The sequence below is a fragment of the Taeniopygia guttata genome, chromosome W, assembly GCF_048771995.1.
Source record: "Taeniopygia guttata chromosome W, bTaeGut7.mat, whole genome shotgun sequence".
Taxonomy (NCBI): domain Eukaryota; kingdom Metazoa; phylum Chordata; class Aves; order Passeriformes; family Estrildidae; genus Taeniopygia; species Taeniopygia guttata.
In genome coordinates, this window is record NC_133064.1 from 26,013,919 (window position 1) to 26,032,786 (window position 18,868).

The following is an 18,868-nucleotide window of genomic DNA, read 5'->3' on the forward strand; positions in this document are numbered from 1 at the left end:
AGAATGTTTATTGCTGGCTAAGGATGTTCTCAGTCAAGATAATTCACAAGACAAACCATTCTGGCATGGCTTAGCCATCTGTGGAAAAAGTAGATAAGCTTTTGTCAGGGTGAGAGGTCCTGTCAAAATCAGCAGTGTTATTCCACTTTACAAGAAGGGAGTGAGGTAAAACCCAGGGAACTACAGATCTTTTAGTCTAACCTCTGCTTCAGGAAAAATTATAAGAAAGGTTATACTAGATAATACTGAAAGGCATTTAAAGTACAGTGTAATCATCAGGCACAGTCAACATGAATTCACAAATGGAAAGTCCTCTAAGTAATTTTATATCCTTCTAGGATAAGGTCATTCACCTAGTGGATGAAGAGAACGTGGTGGCTGTAGTTTTTCTGGATTTTGGTGAGGTTTTTGATACTGTCCCTCAAAGTATTTTCACCAAATTATTGAAAAGTGGGTAAAATAAAATTCCTTCATGTCGCAACATAAGCAGATGGGACTCTTCTTTCTTCATGCAGAAAAGCCCAATCTTTATTGCATAGCTCATATTTTTACAGGAATATTAGAAGGCGCTGTGTTAAATCCAATTGGTTAACAATACACTGACAGTGCATTGATCAGTAAATGGCCATTGTGCATGTCCATCAAACCTCTCTATTTCTATAGTTTACATATTTTTGTTCACTGATTCTCATGGGATAGATTTCTTGTTTTTGCAGGTGCAACCTATTTTTCTTACAAGAATAGATTGTTATGTAAACTGATTTTCATTCTCATGATTTGTCGGAATCTGTGGGTATTGGTGATTCCGAGATTGTAGAAAGTCTCTGCCTTTCTGCCCCGTTGCCAAAGAAGAAGCCATAATTCGTCTGTGCTGCTTTCAAGGTTGTTTATTCTTGCTTATCTATAACATGTTCTGCTGCCCTGCCGCAGGTCTGTCCTGCAGGGCAGCATGCGGGGCTCTGCCCTTTAGTGGGATGGTACAAACATTATATACCAGAAACTACGTGTACTATATTTACAATAATGTGCCAATATCTATATTCTACATTGAACAGCGTGTCCCCAGCCTAAACCAATAGAAAAATGCCAACACTACAGTGAAACATGGAGGGCATGAAGAAGGAGGAAAAGGACAAGACACACCCAATTCCTCCATCTTGTCCCCTCTGAACCCCTAATCTAGAAACTTAAAATTTTACTTTTGCACCCGTGTCACATTTAATTATTACTCTTATGAAACACTCAAAGCTTGTAATTCATCCTGTAAGATTGAAAACTCCTCTCCATGGACAGAGATCACAGACAGTGTCTCTCGGGGCTCTGTACAGGGGGGTTCCTGACCCCTGCCAGGGTCCCAGACCTGCCAGGGCAGCCAGAGGGAAGCCCTGGATTCCCACAAAGGAGAAAAAAAACCCCAAAAACCTAATGAATTAAGTGATCCAGATTGTGACAATGATAATGTTAATACCAAGAAAAAAGGCTTGGAAAAACTGAGTGGTTCTTCTTTCACAGCAGGTGGCATCAAAAGAGCCTTGGTGCAGTTGGATCAAAAGAGGTTGTGGGCAGAGTAAAAATGCCCATGTCATTTCTTTTGCATCGAATGATTTGTTGGCTAGCAGTGAGAAATGAGAACAAAGCAGCAACTGAACATCTATTGTGAACACATGGACACAAGAGTGATAAATTTGAAGAGGTATCAGAGGACCAAACACACCTGGAGAAAAATTAAATCATAGGTGGATGGTGTGTTCAATTTGTTTTACTTTTCACAGTTGTAGAAAAGAGATTTTGAAAAGAGTTGTATGTAATTATAAGGTATTGTAATTCTTCTGATGCTTGTGCTGTCCTTGCCTCAGTGCATGAGACAGACCATGGACAAAGTTGTCAAAGAAGTGTTCTTGGTTCAAAAAGGAGAGGGAGATGTGGAAATCCAGGGCTTCCCTCTGGCTGCCCTGGCAGGTCTGGGACCCTGGCAGGGGTCAGGAACCCCCCTGTACAGAGCCCCGAGAGACACTGTCTGTGATCTCTGTCCATGGAGAGGAGTTTTCAATCTTACAGGGTGAATTACAAGCTTTGAGTGTTTGATAAGAGTAATAATTAAGTGTGGCACGGGTGCAAAAGTAAAATTTTAGGTTTCTAGATTAGGGGTTCAGAGGGGACAAGATGGAGGAATTGGGTGTGTCTTGTCCTTTTCCTCCTTCTTCATGCCCTCCATGTTTCACTGTAGTGTTGGCATTTTTCTATTGGTTTAGGCTGGGGACACGCTGTTCAATGTAGATGATAGATATTGGCACATTATTGTAAATATAGTACACGTAGTTTATTGTATATAATGTTTGTACTATCCCACTGAGGGACAGAGCCCTGCACGCTGCCCTGCAGGACAGACCTGCGGCAGGGCAGCAGAACATGTTATAGATAAGCAAGAATAAACAACTGTGGAATTGTGTTATTATATGTTCTATTATGTATAAGGTCATTCCATGTATCCCCCCGCACTCTGTAAGTGACCTCCCGGGTTCTCCCATTTCCCCCCGCAGTCTGCCTTCCCGTGGAAGTGCTGAGTCACTCTGTTTACGTCTCTCAGACCATCTGTCAGCCACGCGGCGGGGTCGGGAGACGACCTGGCACCTTTCCATCTGTCCATGTCCCATTGGACCCCTGCACCCCAATATCCCCAGTCCCTCCGTGGCGTTATCTCATTGGCCGCCCCGGGTTTCCCCTATCCAGTACTTTTAGAACGGGTTGGGGACGCCCCGGTGCTTTTTCTCCCGCCTTGCCCCTGATCGCTGCTGCTGCCCGGCCCGCCGCCTCTTCTCCCGCCGGATCCCTGCGTGCTGCCGCGGCTCTCTCTCTCTCCCGGCCCCTGACTGCCGCAACCGCCGCCGCCGCTGCCTCGGGCGATCGCGGCCGGTCCTGTGATCACTGCCGCAGCCTCACCGCCACCGTCGCCTCTGCCGCGGTCGCCGCGGCTCCCGCACGTGCCGGCTGCAGCGCCGCGGCTTTGCACACAGCCTCTCTTAGATCGCGGCCAGCCTCGGAGCGCGCCAGGCGGCACGGACAAACTCGAACTTAGCGCGCAGCAGCTTCTCGGTTTTTGCCTTCCCAACCAAGCCGTAATAAACCGAGATATCGCCCACGGGGGAAAAAGTCTCTCTCCTTTTATTCACCTCGGGACTCGCCTCGCTCCCAAACCCACGCAGCACCGGCAGATACCCGAGAGGGTTCGCCGGAAAACACGGAAGTTGCCAGCGCTCCCCCCCCCTCACAGAGCTAGCTGGGACGAAAAGGGGGACAAGAGAGAGCGCTAAGGCAGTTGTGGCGCCCAACGCGTGGCTTGGGAGCTCCAAGCACACGGACTGAGGACCACCGAGCCCCGAAAAGCTCGTTGATTTACCTCGTGGACGTTACAACACCCTCGCAAGCCGCGGTTCCGTTTTAAGGAGCCAGGGCTTCCAGAGGGGTGGGGCTGGCACCTTTGGCTAGCACCGCCGAAGCTCGGCCCCCCCACAGCGAAAACTTCGCAGCTGGACTTTTCGTTTCGCCTTCAGACGTCGCCGGACCCGTGGTGAGTTACCGGGGTCCCCCTGGGCTGGGTACGCCTTGCTCCCTTTGGGGTGAGTTTCTCTTTCCCCCAGAAGAGGGCGATAAGAGCCCACATTTTGTCTCCCGCTTCAGGGAGTTTGTAAGGGAGGGCTTCCCAGTCTCCGACAGGTGTCTTTTTTTTTCTTTTGATATTTTACCAGCCGCGAGGGTTGTGACACGCCTTAACATCGACATAATGGGTGCAAAAATGTCTGTGTCACAGGAGAGAATTTATGTTCAAACCCTAGGAATTTTAGTGGGGGGAGGGAAGAAATGTAAAAAATCAGACGTGAAGCGTTTTGCACGGTGGCTTCTGCAGTCTTTCAAGAACCTGTCGCAGGAAAATTTGTACCAAGTTCAATTCTGGGACCGAGTGGAAAAAGAAATTGCCCAAAAGGAGGATCAGTCCCTCTCAATCTTTATCCACCTGGCAATCCAATTGAAAAATATTGTTAAAGATAACTGCAAAAAGAAGCCAGAGCCACCGCAGGGCGAACGCTGCCTCCCAAGCCCCCCAAGTCCCCCAAAAACCCTCTCCAATCCCTCTCTCCCTAGCCCGGGGATTCTCAGACAGGCATCCCGGCAAAACGAGCTGCAGGCAGATTCTGGCCTCTCTGTTAACCCCCAGGCTCCATCGCAGGACAATGCTGGCATGGCCCTGCACCCTTCCCCTCCCCAAACCTCCTCTCTTTGCAAAGTTGTGAGTTTTAAAACCCCAGATCCCTGCCCCAAGGCACAAGATGGAGGAGACCGCATGGCATCCCCCTCCCCCTCCCTGTGTTCTTTGTCTCCTAACGACCCCCTTCGCCCTCCAGCCAACCCCTCCCACTCCAGAGACTTCTCCACCCACCCCTCCCCTCCACCCCCTTCTGGCACCTCCCCTAATGAATCATTCATCAGTCCTCCCTCTGACCCCACCCCTAGGGGTGAGGTAATACCAGCCACACCCCCTAGCCCTGGTCCTGCCTCCGCCCTCCGTTCCCGCCCAGCCCTCTGCTTCCCACGCCTCGGTTCCCGAGGGAGGGGGGGGGGCGGAGGAGGAGGGAGGGGGGAGGGGGAAAGCCGCGACCTGCCGCAACCCCTGCTTGCCTTTTCTGCCGCACCAGTCACCTACACCCCGCGGCAGAGGGGCAGACCCTTGGCACAGTGGGCCCCCATCCCACAGGCTGTAATTAGAGATGTTTGCAAAGCCCAAAAAGACTTTGGTCGGGAAAGTGAATACTTTCGGGGACTTTTAAAAGTCACACTTTCCTCCAACGAGTACATCCCTGCTGACATGCGCGCTCTGTTTTTGTGTTTGCTTACTCAAGCTGAGTTTTTGGTATCCGCATGGAGGCGGGAGGTACGGGATGCATTACCGCAACTTTGGGCAAAAGCCGAGACCTCCTCTGACACCGATGGAGGCATGTTAAGCATTGACCACCTGTGAGGGATAGGGGATTGGGACGTGGCAACAACACAGGCTGAAAAGATTCCAAGGGGGGCATTGGCAGCAACTGCCAATGCGGCAGAAAAAGCATTTTTTAAGTTAAAACCCCGTGGTCCTGTTGTTAACTGTTTTTCTATTAAACAGGAGACACAGGAATCTTTTTTTAGTTTCATAGACAGGTTGTACAGGGCAGCTGAATCGCAGGTGCCAGAGGACGGATTGAGGCAGGGCATGGTGAAGCAGATCGCCCTGCAGAATGCCAACGAGGCCTGCAGACAGGCGATGCTGAGCCTGCCCCTCGACCCAGAGCCAACGCTCCAAGACATGCTGGACGTGTGCGCTCGAAGGGTCACCCTGCCTTCAAAGGACCCTCAGGGGACACCCCAAACGCCACCACGGAGGGTCTCCTTTGCCGAAGCCCACACGCCATCCACGGCTCCGGCTCCTGCACGCCGCTTCACTGGGCCACCACCCAAAGGCTACCATCCAAGACGGCCCTGCAACCTGTGCAACAAGAAAGGACACTGGGCATCTCACTGCCCCCTCAAAGAGGACTTCTTGTGTTTTAAAAAACAGCAGCAAGGGCAAGGTGCCTCCAACTCAGGGGGACATTCAAAAAACTGATTTCCCAGCGCAGTCCCTCCCTGAGTGAGGACACAAATTTGGTGGGAAACGTAACATCAGGGGGCAGGAGGGACAACACATTAGCATACCCACCTGAGGACAATAACTATAATACCAAACATGACATTTCTGGAGTGCACAATAGGGAAACAAGAGCTGGTGAACCAGCCTGCGTGGGAGGAGTTGGGAATTTCATCTCACAGGCATGGCTTGGTCGGGACCCCAACCATCCCAGGCTCATCCTTAACACCCAGTCCAACTTCTCTCCATACACGTTGGCCCTAATCGAACCCCTACTGCTCAGGGACAGCAATTGGCACTTTGTCACAGTGGACACACAGGACCCAGGGACCTGGAGAAAACTCCACAGTAAGTACATCGTCCTTGGGGACACAAAATACACGCCACTGGACATCACTATCGCACCCAATTTGACACCTGCAAACCCTAAACATCTGGTGCTGTGGCTGCACTGTGCTCACCCGCCAGTCTACCTTCCCAAAGGGCAAATCATCGCCCAGGCCATACCTGTATCTGGGGCCCCTGTCTACCCAGAAGACCTGTGGAAGAAAACCGCAAAGCAGATCTACAAGGTGTGTCAGGCCCAGGTGATTGGGAAGGATAGACCCAAAATTGAGTGTTACATGTGGAACGGCGGTGAGCACAAGTGGCTTAACGGCCTCTTGGACACAGGGGCAGACGTCACAGTCATTCCCTTACGGGATTGGCCGTCGCGTTGGGAGTTGCAGGACGTGGCTGGACACATTCAAGGTGTTGGAGGGGCACAATTGGCAAAACAGTCAAAAAACATCATCAAATTTGAGGGGCCAAACAGACGGACAGCTTACCTGCGTCTGTTTGTTCTGGATTACACGGAGCCCCTGTGGGGAAGGGACCTGATGGCCCAGTGGGGGGTCTCATTGACCATTCCTACCCCCCAGGTTTTTCGGGCAGCGGTCACTGAGGAGCGTCCTACCCAAAAGTTAAATTGGCTCTCTGATGTTCCAATCTGGGTAGAGCAGTGGCTGCTCAATAAACAAAAATTAAAAGCGCTCCAAAAGCTCGTGGCAGAGCAACTTGCCAAGGGACATATCCAAGAAACAACATCTCCTTGGAATTCCCCCGTCTTTGTCCTGAAAAAACCAGGCAAAGACGAATGGCGGTTGCTCCACGACCTCCGTGCCATCAGCAATGTGATTGAAAATATGGGTCCACTCCAACCAGGGATGCCGTCTTCCACAATGTTACCCAAAGATTGGGAATTGGCTGTGATTGACATCAAAAATTGCTTCTTTCATATTCCCCTCCACCCAGACGATGCACCACGTTTTGCCTTCTCGGTTCCGTCCCTTAACCGAGAAGCCCCAATGGAGCGGTACCATTGGCGAGTATTGCCACAGGGCCTCAAATGCTCGCCCACCATCTGCCAGCGGTACGTAGCTTCATTGCTGACCCCAGTCCTTACAGACACCGAGGGCGTGATCATCCAACATTATATGGATGATATCTTGATTTGTGCTCCCAATGACGATCTCCTTACACACGCGCTTAACCTGACAACCGATGCGTTGGTTGCTGCAGGGTTCGAGCTGCGAGAAGATAAGATTCAAAAGATGCCACCCTGGAAGTACCTGGGTTTGGAAATTAACAAGCGGACTATTACTCCACAAAAATTGGCCATCAAAAACAAACATCGGACCCTAGCAGACGTCCAGCAGCTGTGCGGTTCTTTGAACTGGGTGAGGCCATGGCTAGGCATTACAAACAGAGACCTAGCCCCTCTTTTCGATTTATTGAAAGGGGGGGAGGAGCCGAGTTCTCCCAGGGAACTCACCCCAGAGGCCTAAGCAGCTTTGATTAGGGTCCAGGAGACAATGTCTGCCAGACAGGCCCACCGGTACGATCCGGACCTGCCTTTTAAATTCATCATATTGGGCAGGCTGCCACACCTCCATGGTGTGATATTTCAATGGACAGACACCCCAGGGAAGGGCAAGGACCAAGACCGAAGGGACCCACTCTCCATCATAGAATGGGTCTTCCTAAGTCGCCATCGGTCCAAGAGAATGACAAGGTCACAGGAGTTAGTAGCGGAACTGATCCGCAAAGCAAGAGCTCGGATCAGAGAGTTAGCTGGATGTGACTTTGAATGCATTCACATTCCCATCAAATTGGAATCAGGCCAATTCACCAAGGCCATGCTAGAACATCTGTTACAGGAAAATGAATCCCTGCAGTTCTCTCTAGACAGCTACACAGGCAAAATTTCAGTTTTGAGACCAGCCGACAAAATTTTTGAATCATAAATTCAATTTGCATTGTCCATCAAACAAATTCAGAGCAAAAAGCCACTCAAAGCGTTAACAGTTTTTACAGACGCGTCCGGGAGTTCTCACAAGTCTGTAATAACTTGGAAAGACCCCCAGACGCAGCAGTGGGAGACAGACATTGTGGAGGTGGAAAGCTCCCCTCAAATAGCTGAGTTGGCTGCCGTCGTCAGGGCCTTTGAGCGATTCTCTGAACCTTTTAATTTGGTAACTGATTCGGCATATGTGGCTGGTGTAGTGTCTAGAGCGCAGGACGCTGTTCTACAGGGTGTGTCCAACGAAGCCCTGCACAAGTTGCTCTCAAAACTGATTAAGCTAGTCTCCCACCGAGAGCAACCCTTTTATGTGATGCATATCAGGTCACATACCAACTTGCCAGGGTTTTTGGCCGAGGGCAATCGGCGTGCCGATTCTCTTGCTGCCGCCCCGGCTCAGGTAGCACTGCTCCCAGATAAGTTCCAGCAGGCTAAGATCAGCCACCAGTTTTACCACCAGAATGCGCCCGGGCTTGTCCGGCAATTCCACCTCACTCGTGACCAAGCCAGAGCCATTGTGGCCACCTGCCCGTCCTGCAAGTCGCTCCCCCTACCATCGGTGAGCTCAGGGGCAAACCCTAGGGGTCTGAAGTCCTGCAAGGTATGGCAGATGGATGTTACTCACATCCATTCCTTTGGGAGGATGAAGTACGTCCATGTCTCCGTGGACACTTTCTCTGGGGCAGTCTTTGCTTCTACCCACGCAGGGGAGAAGGCCAAAGACATTGAAAGGCATCTGATACAGGCCTTCGCTATGCTGGGTGTCCCTAAATTGATAAAAACAGATAATGCCCCCTGGTACACATCCAAGGGATTTGCCAGCTTCCTGCAGCAATGGGGAATAGAGCACAAAACTGGCATTGCATATTCCCCGACAGGTCAAGCAGTGGTGGAACGGACTCATCAGAGTCTCAAACGCATGCTGAAACAGCAAACACCAACTATGAAGGTGGAGTCCCCCCAAGTTCGGCTCGCGCGTGCCCTCTTTACACTGAATTTCCTAAATTGTTTTTTTGAAAACCTCAACCCACCAGTCACCAGGCACTTTAACAACCACTAGCTGAGCAAGGTTAGGGAAAAACCACCAGTGATCATCAAAAATCCAGAGACTTGGCAGCTGGAAGGGCCCCATGAGTTAGTTACCTGGGGACGGGGATACGCTTGCGTGTCCACGCCCTCAGGACTGAGATGGGTCCCGTCCAAATTTGTCCGGCCATATGTCCCCAAACACCAGACTGATAAGAAAAAGGATCCTCAGGTGAAGCATGCAGCCCTCCGCAGACGGAGAAAGTCTCCTCCCTTCCTTTTTGTTTCAGCACCTTCTCTTTCAGAGCCTTCCCTTTCACCATCCAGTTCCCTAGACTCACTCTTCCCTTTTGATTTAAACCTCCCCTCCCCAGAGTGCTGACCTATGTTGCTGTTAACATTCATTGTTCTTATTATGAGTTTTAGTAATGTTTAAGGGTTTAAAGGTCATCAATTCCACCGTGCACATCGACCACGCAGTCTTCACCGCCCCATCAGAGCTGACATCCGCTCAACACAGACAGCCAAAGAAGAACCGAGCAGACATTGGGTTCAACGATGGGGAAAAGGACTGTAAAACCTCCCATTTAAGTTATTTTCCGTTCTTTTCTTTTGAAAAACAGAAGAGGGAGTTGTGGAATTGTGTTATTATATGTTCTATTATGTATAAGGTCATTCCATGTATCCCCCCGCACTCTGTAAGTGACCTCCCGGGTTCTCCCATTTCCCCCTGCGGTCTGCCTTCCCGAGGAAGTGCTGGGTCACTCTGTTTACGTCTCTCAGACCATCTGTCAGCCACGCGGCGGGGTCGGGAGATGACCTGGCACCCTTCCATCTGTCCATCTCCCATTGGACCCCTGCACCCCAATATCCCCAGTCCCCCCGTGGCGTTATCTCATTGGCCGCCCCGGGTTTCCCCTATCCAGTACTTATAGAACGGGTTGGGGACGCCCCGGTGCTTTTTCTCCCGCCTGGCCCCTGATCGCTACTGCTGCCCGGCCCGCCGCCTCTTCTCCCGCCGGATCCCTGCGTGCTGCCGCGGCTCTCTCTCTCTCCCGGCCCCTGACTGCCGCAACCGCCGCCGCCACTGCCTCGGGCGATCGCGGCCGGTCCTGTGATCGCTGCCGCAGCCTCACCGCCGCCGTCGCCTCTGCCGCGGTGGCCGCGGCTCCCGCACGTGCCGGCTGCAGCGCCGCGGCTTTGCACACAGCCTCTCCTAGATCGCGGCCAGCCTCGGAGCGCGCCGCCCCGCCCCCGAATCGGCCAGGCGGCACGGACAAACTCGAACTTAGCGCGCAGCAGCTTCTCGGTTTTTGCCTTCCCAACCAAGCCGTAATAAACCGAGATATCGCCCACCGGGGAAAAAGTCTCTCTCCTTTTATTCACCTCAGGACTCGCCTCGCTCCCAAACCCACGCAGCACTGGCAGATACCCGAGAGGGTTCGCCGGAAAACACGGAAGTTGCCAGCGCTCCCCCCCCCTCACAGAGCTAGCTGGGACGAAAAGGGGGACAAGAGAGAGCGCTAAGGCAAACAACCTTGAAAACAGCACAGACGAATTATGGCTTCTTCTTTGGCAACGGGGCAGAAAGACAGAGACTTTCTACAATCTCGGAATCACCAATACCCACAGGTTCCGACACTCCTTGTTCTCTTATCAAGGTCATGCGGTGTGTTAGCAAAAGATCTTTCAATGCTGCATGGACCACCCTTGATTTTTGCAGGGATAGCAGGCCAAATTCTGTCCCTGCAAATTCAAAAGCATCCTTTTTAGTAGAACGGTCGGATTTTTTAAGGGATAGTTTGCTCCTCATTTTGGTGTAATTACATCAGGAAGATACAATTCTATGAAAGAGCTGGTTCGGAGTGACATCTATCATGTGATTATCTGTCTCTGTCACTCCCAATGGATTGAATTTGATACAGAATTTAATTTTTGTTGACCCAAAATGTCCAAATCCAGAGGTTCAAAGTGAGCCAAAGGAAGGAACTGTGTCCAAACATGCCATCCTTCCACAGGATCTGAAAAAAAAACTTCAGAACCCTTGTAAGGATCTCCCCTGGTACTGGCCATTCCTCCACTGGCACACCTACCAAGCATGTTGAAAATGGTTTCTCTGGTTTCGAATGGATCAGGCAAATGCTGTCCAGACCTGCTGCTTTTGCCAAAGTCTCCCACACATTTTCCCTTGGTTGTCTCATGGGAAAGTCTGTCCTATTGCCCAAGGCAACAGGTGAAAGAATGAAGCACATGAACACTATCTGTCTGAATCCCATGTCCATGTCCCCACCCTCTGTGAGAAACCCCGCAATGCAGCAACACCCAAACAGCACTTGATTTCTCAGAAAAAACCCCAAGTCTCTGGGTGATCAATCGTTGTCCGATGAGATGTCTGCAGCGTCGTTGTCTGCCTCCGTCGGTGCTTGCTTCTCTGCTTCTCGGGTCCACGTCCACTGGCGTCTGCACCCGATGAGGTTTCATGTGCCTTGCTGGCATTCACTTCAGTCCTCATCCTATAGAAACACAAGCGAAACTCTCGCCCCAAGTTATTAATGTAAATGGACCTTCAATCTGTACTGACTCTGGGTTTCTGATCAAAACGAGAGGATTTTCCCTTAGTTTTTCCTGTGGGCTGTTTGTAAAATATCTGACAATTAGTAGAGTGGGCTCTGAGAAAAAACCATTTAAAAAATTCAACACATTTGTTCAACCCTGCAAAAATTGAACACATTTGATCAACCCTGCCTCCCCCCTTCTCTGTTTATCCAAATGCATTTTAGGGTGTGATGTGTTCTTTCACTGCTTGCTTGACCTGAGGGAGATGGAAGAATACTGAAAATATGTTTGACTCTCCGTTTTTTCAGAAATTTGTCAAGCACCTTGCCTGTGTAAATTGGACCATTATCTGTTTCTATTTCTTGTTGCACTCCTAATGATGCAAATGCTTATAAAAGACGTCTGCAGGCATGTTCTGTGGTCTCCCCTGTATGTAATGATGCAAAAATCGCCCCTGAAAATGTGTCAACTGAGATATAAATGTTTTCGAGTCTCCCAAAGGACACATATTTTGTGGCATCAGTTTGCCACAGCTGAAGGCTTTTACAAACCTCTCAGATTGACCACTCCTGTAAATACAGGAGACTGCAAAAACTGGCACTATGGCAAGCAGATTTCCTTTGTCTGGCTTTCAGAAGGGTGAAAGGTTCCCATCAATGCCTGTGCATTTTTGTGAAAAAATGCATGGCTCAATTTTGCTTGCTCAAAAATGTCTAGCAGTGTCTGCAAGATGGACATTGTGAGCCTATCTACATGAGCATTCCCTTTTACTAAAAACCCCGGAAGTGAAGAATGCACTCTGATGTGTTTATTAATGTTCTCTGGTTTTCTAGGATTATTTTCATGCATAATAGATATGAATATAAAATTTCATTGTCCGTATGTTTTAAAAGTGATTCCTCTAATCATTTGACCACATTTGCAAAATATGCTGAATCTTTGATCAGATTGAGGGTTCCTGAAATAACTGAAAAACGCTGACTATTGTTACCAATTTTACAACTTGTGGTGAACCTTGTACCATTTTGATATCTGATTCCCATTTCCCTGTTTTTTGATTTTTCCATGTGACCACTGATTTATGAGTTTTTCCCAAACCATCAGTGAATACTGTCATTCCTTCCACTGGTTCCTGGCTTATTTTTGGTTTTTCCCTGAAACTCACTTTTACATTTACCATTTTGTGTGCTGTAAAACAAACTGCGAACTTCTGAATGCCCTAACAACGTGATTGAAAAATCTTGTGACTTTGGATTGTCCACTCAAAATATTTCTTCTTTAAATGTAAATGAATGATTAAGAAATCTTTGCCTGACATTGTCAGCAATCTGGTCTTTGCCAAAATAATGATCTGACCTTTCATCTCTAAATCTGTAAGAATTGTTTTTGAGGGTCTGCAAATTAAAAAAAAAAACCCACTTCCAACTTCTGTTAAAACATTAACAAGATCCTTGCTCAAAGTTATTAATTTGAATTTTTTTTTCAATTTGATCTGTCCAGTGTCTAGCACTCTCCTCATATTTTTCTCAATGATCAGCAAAATCAGGTCTGCAAAAGAGTTATTTCAAGAGATTAAAATATACAAAATCTTCATCCTCATTCCAGCCTTATTTCAGGCACTTCTCCACTCCTTTTCTTTTTTCTTTTTCCTTTTTTGTCTCTTTCTCCTCTTCTGTTTTGAAACAAGAAAGTTGAAATATAAAACATAATATAGAATAAGACAAAAATACCTCAGTTATAAAATGCATAAAACCTATCAAAACCGATAACAATTCAAGAAAGTTCAAAAGAAAGAGATTCTGAATAACATACATAAAATTGAACAAAGCATGATCATTAGAAACATTGTGACAGCAGTTCAGAGTCTGCAAACAGCTGAAACATTTGTTTTCAGTGAAAACCCTTGGCATCCTTTCCCGGGCAAGGCTGGCAAGTTTCACCTCAAAGTTCTGTCAGCTGTCACATATGTAGGATCAAATTGGTGGGTCAAAATGACCTGCATATCATTCATTTTTGTGCAGAAACCTTTGAATTTTGCTGGCAAACTCATCTGTCCAAGTTAAAATCAGGGCCTGGCCAGGACCCAAACTTTAAACTGGAGAGATGTCCCCTAACATATTATATTAAACAAAACTTATACCAACAATACATATATGATACTTAAAACATAACAACTTATTATAACATTTTCTTATAAAGTAAACACTTGAAGTTCAAACTGATAAACTGATCAAATGACACAAAGATTCATTTTTCTTGAAACTCTTTTGAAGGAAAAGGATGTCAACTGGAGAACTCATAAAATTAACAATGAGAAAAGGCTGTCAGAATGCTTCAGGCACCTCTCTCTGAGATCTTCTGAAAAACATTTGAGAATGATGAAAAATAGAAATGCAATGATTCCACTCACAAGAGATATAAAAACAAATCAGAAAGTTCACCTAGAAAAATGCACAATACAGTTAAAATCCAAAATGAGACTTCAGAATGGCATGTAACCTGGATAAGATTACATAAACAACAATAAAACATACGAAAATTCACTATGAAAAAACAAAGCACAAATCTTCACCTGATAACATGATAAAATTTCTTAACAATAACATTTATAGAACACTTAAAAAGTTAAAAAAAGGATTTGAAAACAAACACCCTTTGTATCATCATACAAAGAAATAACAGACTATAAAACTGATTACTAAACAATGAAATCAATCTCAGAAAACTCAAAATAAATTCCTTTACAACTCTTATATACTGATAAACTTATAATAAAACAGATAAGACTAAAAGAAAACCAAGGATCCAATAAATTGTGTCTTCTCCTTAAATCAATGTTCATTATTACTTTGTGAACTCTTTCAGTCAAAACCTTCTCATCCTTAAAGAAAAACAACTAAACTTTGTTAGCTAAATAAACTTGACCTTTGAAAAACTTAAAATAATTTTTGAATCAAACAGTACTTAAACTCAATATATAATAATCTTAGTAAAGAATCCCTAAATTATATTAACTTTATGAAATCCATATATATCAAATTAATAATATATAAATACATTATCAATTAAACCTTTATAAACTTAACTTCTTCAGGGCCCAAACCTAAAATAAACTTAAAGTGATATACTCTAATTAAACAATACTTAACTTAAACGCAAACCAACTATATAAAAATCAATTCCATCATTAATAGAACGTTAAAATACAACCTAACTTAAACCTTCATATAATAAATTACTAAAGTTTCATGCTATTTTATTCTCTATTTCAATTTTCATTATGATATCTCTTTTTCACATTGTGTTCCACAATCATTACTTATCATCACACCGACTGGGCATGTCTGCTCGATCAATTCTGTGACCTAACTGAAAAATCTGGGGTTAGTGTTTAGAAACATTGGGGAGATTTGAAAAAGGCCTTTTGTTGCACTGGTTTCAAAATGCGACCGACTGATTGAATTTCATTTCGGGGTGAAAGTTGGAGTCCCATCCCTCAGCATTGCTGCAGGATATTCGCTGCTTGTAAAAAGTTGTTTGCTGTGGCTGTTGTGATTTTGTTGTTTGCCGCCGCTGATGAAAGGAGATGGGCGGCGCGTCGCTCGCACCTGCTGTGAAGAGGTGATCAAGGAAATCCCTGCCTTGGCTCTGCTCAGCCCCTATCCGCACCGGCATGAGAGCACCGGGGAGCACTTCTGGCGCAGTCAAACCCAGCTTCTGCCTGCGTTAGGATGGCTGCGCCTCTCTCTTGCTCGCCCTCCCTGCTCACACTCGCTGTCAGCTGTGCCGAGCCCGTGCCTGCAGTCCGCCTCTCCAAACCCAGCACCCACATTCTCAGCCACTTCCGCATTCACTTTAACTCTCGCAAACGCATGCGCAGCCTGGATTCACCCTCTCTGTGTCGCCATGGGAACAAGGGAAGGAACCCCCGCCCCGACCGCGCCTGCCTACACCGGCTCTGCGCGGCCGCGCCTCGGGAATGCCCCCCCATTCTCTCTGTCGGGCCTGGTGCAGCCCCAGTCTCGCTCTGGGTCGGCCCACGCGGTCCCCGAGCCACTGCTGGAGCCCAGTGTGATTCGGCGCTCTGCTGATGTCATCAGCGTGCGTTTGCCGCGTTCCGCACTGCTGCAGCCCCCCGTCGCGTCCCGCCCGGCCCGGCGCCTCTCGGGTCTCCCCCCGCGGCCGCCGCGCAGTCTGCAGACAGCTGTCTGGCGGCCGCCACCGCCCCCGACGCCGTCTGCGCCCGTGCCCGTGCATTTGAGATGCAGGAGATCCCCGCCCTGACTTCCGGGTTTCGCTCTACCGTCCCGCGCATGTGTGCTGCCATCGCCGCGGTGACAGAAGAGTCCCGCACTCTGTCTCAGCCGCCCGCTTGGCCAGCGCCGCCGCCGCGAACTGGGAGCTAGTTCCCCGCGCCTGTTGGGCGACCACTTTCGCGGTTTCATGGATCCTCGTTATGGAACGCGTCACCGGGCACTCTGGGCGTCTGACCGCCGCACCCGCGCTCCCGCCGCTTCCTGCGTCCACGTGGTTCCCCCTGCCCCCCCCCCCACTCGTCTGCACCGCGGGCTGTTTTGAACTCCCCACCCGCACAGCTGCGAGAGTTCTCTCCTCTCTCTCACTTTTCCCTCCACTCTGCACTCACGTCTGCACCCTTCCCCCAGGAGCCGCCGGCGCCACTGCCCCCCCACCGTGGTTTCGGACTCGGGCAATGGCCAGTCCCTTCCCCCACCGAGGGCTGTGTCTGTGCCTGGCTTATCTCTCACTGTCTGGGGAGTTTCTGCAACTGAGGAGCTTAGAAATGAGGTTCGAGGGAGTCTTGAGGAACAGTGTGAACCCGGAGACGCAGGGCATGATGAGATACCATCCCCCCTGATCCTCCTCGGGAGGCAATCCCGCTTTCCCTGGTGAGGAAAATTGCCCCAAGCTGCTTTCTTTTTTTTTTTTTTTCCTGTGGCTCGGTAATACAGTTGCTCATTGATCCCTTGCCAAAATTTAACTCAAACAAAAGATGTGCATCTGTGTGCGGGTGATTATATTGCACCCACAATAACAAAGCTTTCATCTCATTTGAGGCTACCTCTACCAGATGGGTAGAAGTCTTGCCCTGTAGGGCTGAAAAAAAATTTTGTCTGTCCTTGGGAGCATCCCTTCCCCATGTACTTAATTTCAACCATTCTCACCAAAAGCTGAGTCAGCACGAGGTCAGTCCGGAGATGGCACTGTTCATCGTCCAGCAGGTCACAGGCGAGAAAACCCAGGCGCGCTTCTGGTTTTCCTCCTCCTGGCTGTCCTCCGGACGAGCTGTCTTGGTGAAGGTCAGGTTCTTATCTTGAGCTTTCCGCTCCCTCTCTTCCCTGAATTTGCAGAGAGCGTGTGTGCTCTGTTCTTCTTCCTTTCTTTATTTTTTTTTCTCTCCTGATGAAGGTTTGAGGTTGTTTGGTGTTTCTTCTTGTTCTTCTTGCTGATGCCCAGCCTGGGACGCCAGGCTACGTGGGTCTGAGAGCAGAGGCGAGTCCTGCGGTGAATAAAAGGAGAGAGACTTTTCTCCCGCAGGCAGAATTCCAGTTTATTGCAGTTTGGTTGGGAAAGCAAAAACCGAAAAGGATGCAGCGTGCCATGCTGGAGTTTGTTCATACCGCCTTGCCGGTTAGGGGCGGGGCGGCGCGCTCCGGAGCTGGCCGTGAGCCAGTAGAGGCGGCGCGCGGGGCTGCGGAGCGGTGGCAGACACACACGGGTGCCGCGGCGGGAGCGGCGGTGGCGGAGCGGAGCGGCCACGGCAGTGGTCGTGGAGCGGAGCAGCCACGGCAGCGATCGCCCTAGGCAGTGGCGGCGGCGGAGGCGGCCCCGGGCGGCAGCAGCACGCAGGGGCCGGGCGAGAGAAAAGCCCGCGGGTTAAGTACCGAACAGGGGAAACCCGGGGCAGCCAATGGGATAACGCCACGGGGGGTTCTGAGGGCAGTGGGGTGCAGGGGTAAGCCCAATGGGGGATGGACAGGTGGAGGGTCCCAGGTTGTATGCCGACCCCGCCGCGTGACTGACAGATGGTCTAAGATGTAAACACAATGACTCTGCACTTTCCCGGGAAGGCAAACCACGGGGACAGATGGGAAAACCCGGGGGGTCGCTACAGAGCGCGGGGGGGGGTACATGGAACGAACTTATACATAATAAAACATATAATAACACAATTCCACAAAAGAGGGCATAATTTATTCAGGTGCCTGGAGTGGCATGGGGGATAGCTCCTCCTAACCTGCCCCCTGATTGTTACAAATGTGTTGCTCATATACAGTTACCACATGCATATTATAAATTGCCCATTATCATAAAAAGCCTCCCCATGTTCCCCAAATTCCCCAACTCAGTACTTATTTTGCCTGTAGCTGCGTTCCTGAGCCTGATGTCTCCTCTTTATCTTCCAACATCTTTCCTTGGAGAACAATTTCTGCATGCCTTGCTTCTCTGCTAAAGGTCCACAGACAGTGTCTTCTCTGCTAAAATTTCACAGTCACAGTGTATTTCTACTAAAAGCTCACAGTTAGAGTAGAAATTAAATTAACCTTTTTGGGATCAGTTCTCCCCTTTGAAACTTCTCAATTTCCTTAAGGCCATTTGATAAATTTCAACTTGATCTTTACCTATAGTAGCATACATTCCCGCAAGGTTACGATTGATCATTTTGTGTACACAGCTAATAGTAAGACTGATAGTTACTATGATTACAACTATGATTGTGATGGTTTCCAGCATTCCAGCTAGCCATCTTCTCAGGGACCATCCCCCTATTCCTTGAAGAATTTTATTGAACCAATTAGTTTCAAAGGCCTTTTGGATAGCCTTGCTATCCTCAGCAACTTGCTGTGTTTTGTTAAGTTGTTTTTGGAGATCTGTTACATTTGGGGTGTGTACACAACACTGTTCTCTATCCAGTTTTAATTACCCACAGAGCCCTTGTTCTTTGGCCAGCAATAGATCTAAGGGCAGCCTGTTTTATGTCAGTTTAGTATTTGCCTATTTATAATTTGAAAACCCCTTTCTGTGGCTTCAGATAGTGTCCTTACTTCCAAGTTAGATTACCTAACAAAATTCTTTTCCCTTTTCCCAATAAACTGTATTTCTGACTTGGAGGCTCTCACTGGTTTTGCTTTCAAACGAGAACACTTAGGAAAGGTTCCACTGTCTGGGTTACTTTGGATGGATATTGGACCACCTGACTCCTGCTTGGACTGATGTGGGTCTCAGATTCAGTCAAAGAAAGAAATTGAGAGTTTCTAGCCAGGCAA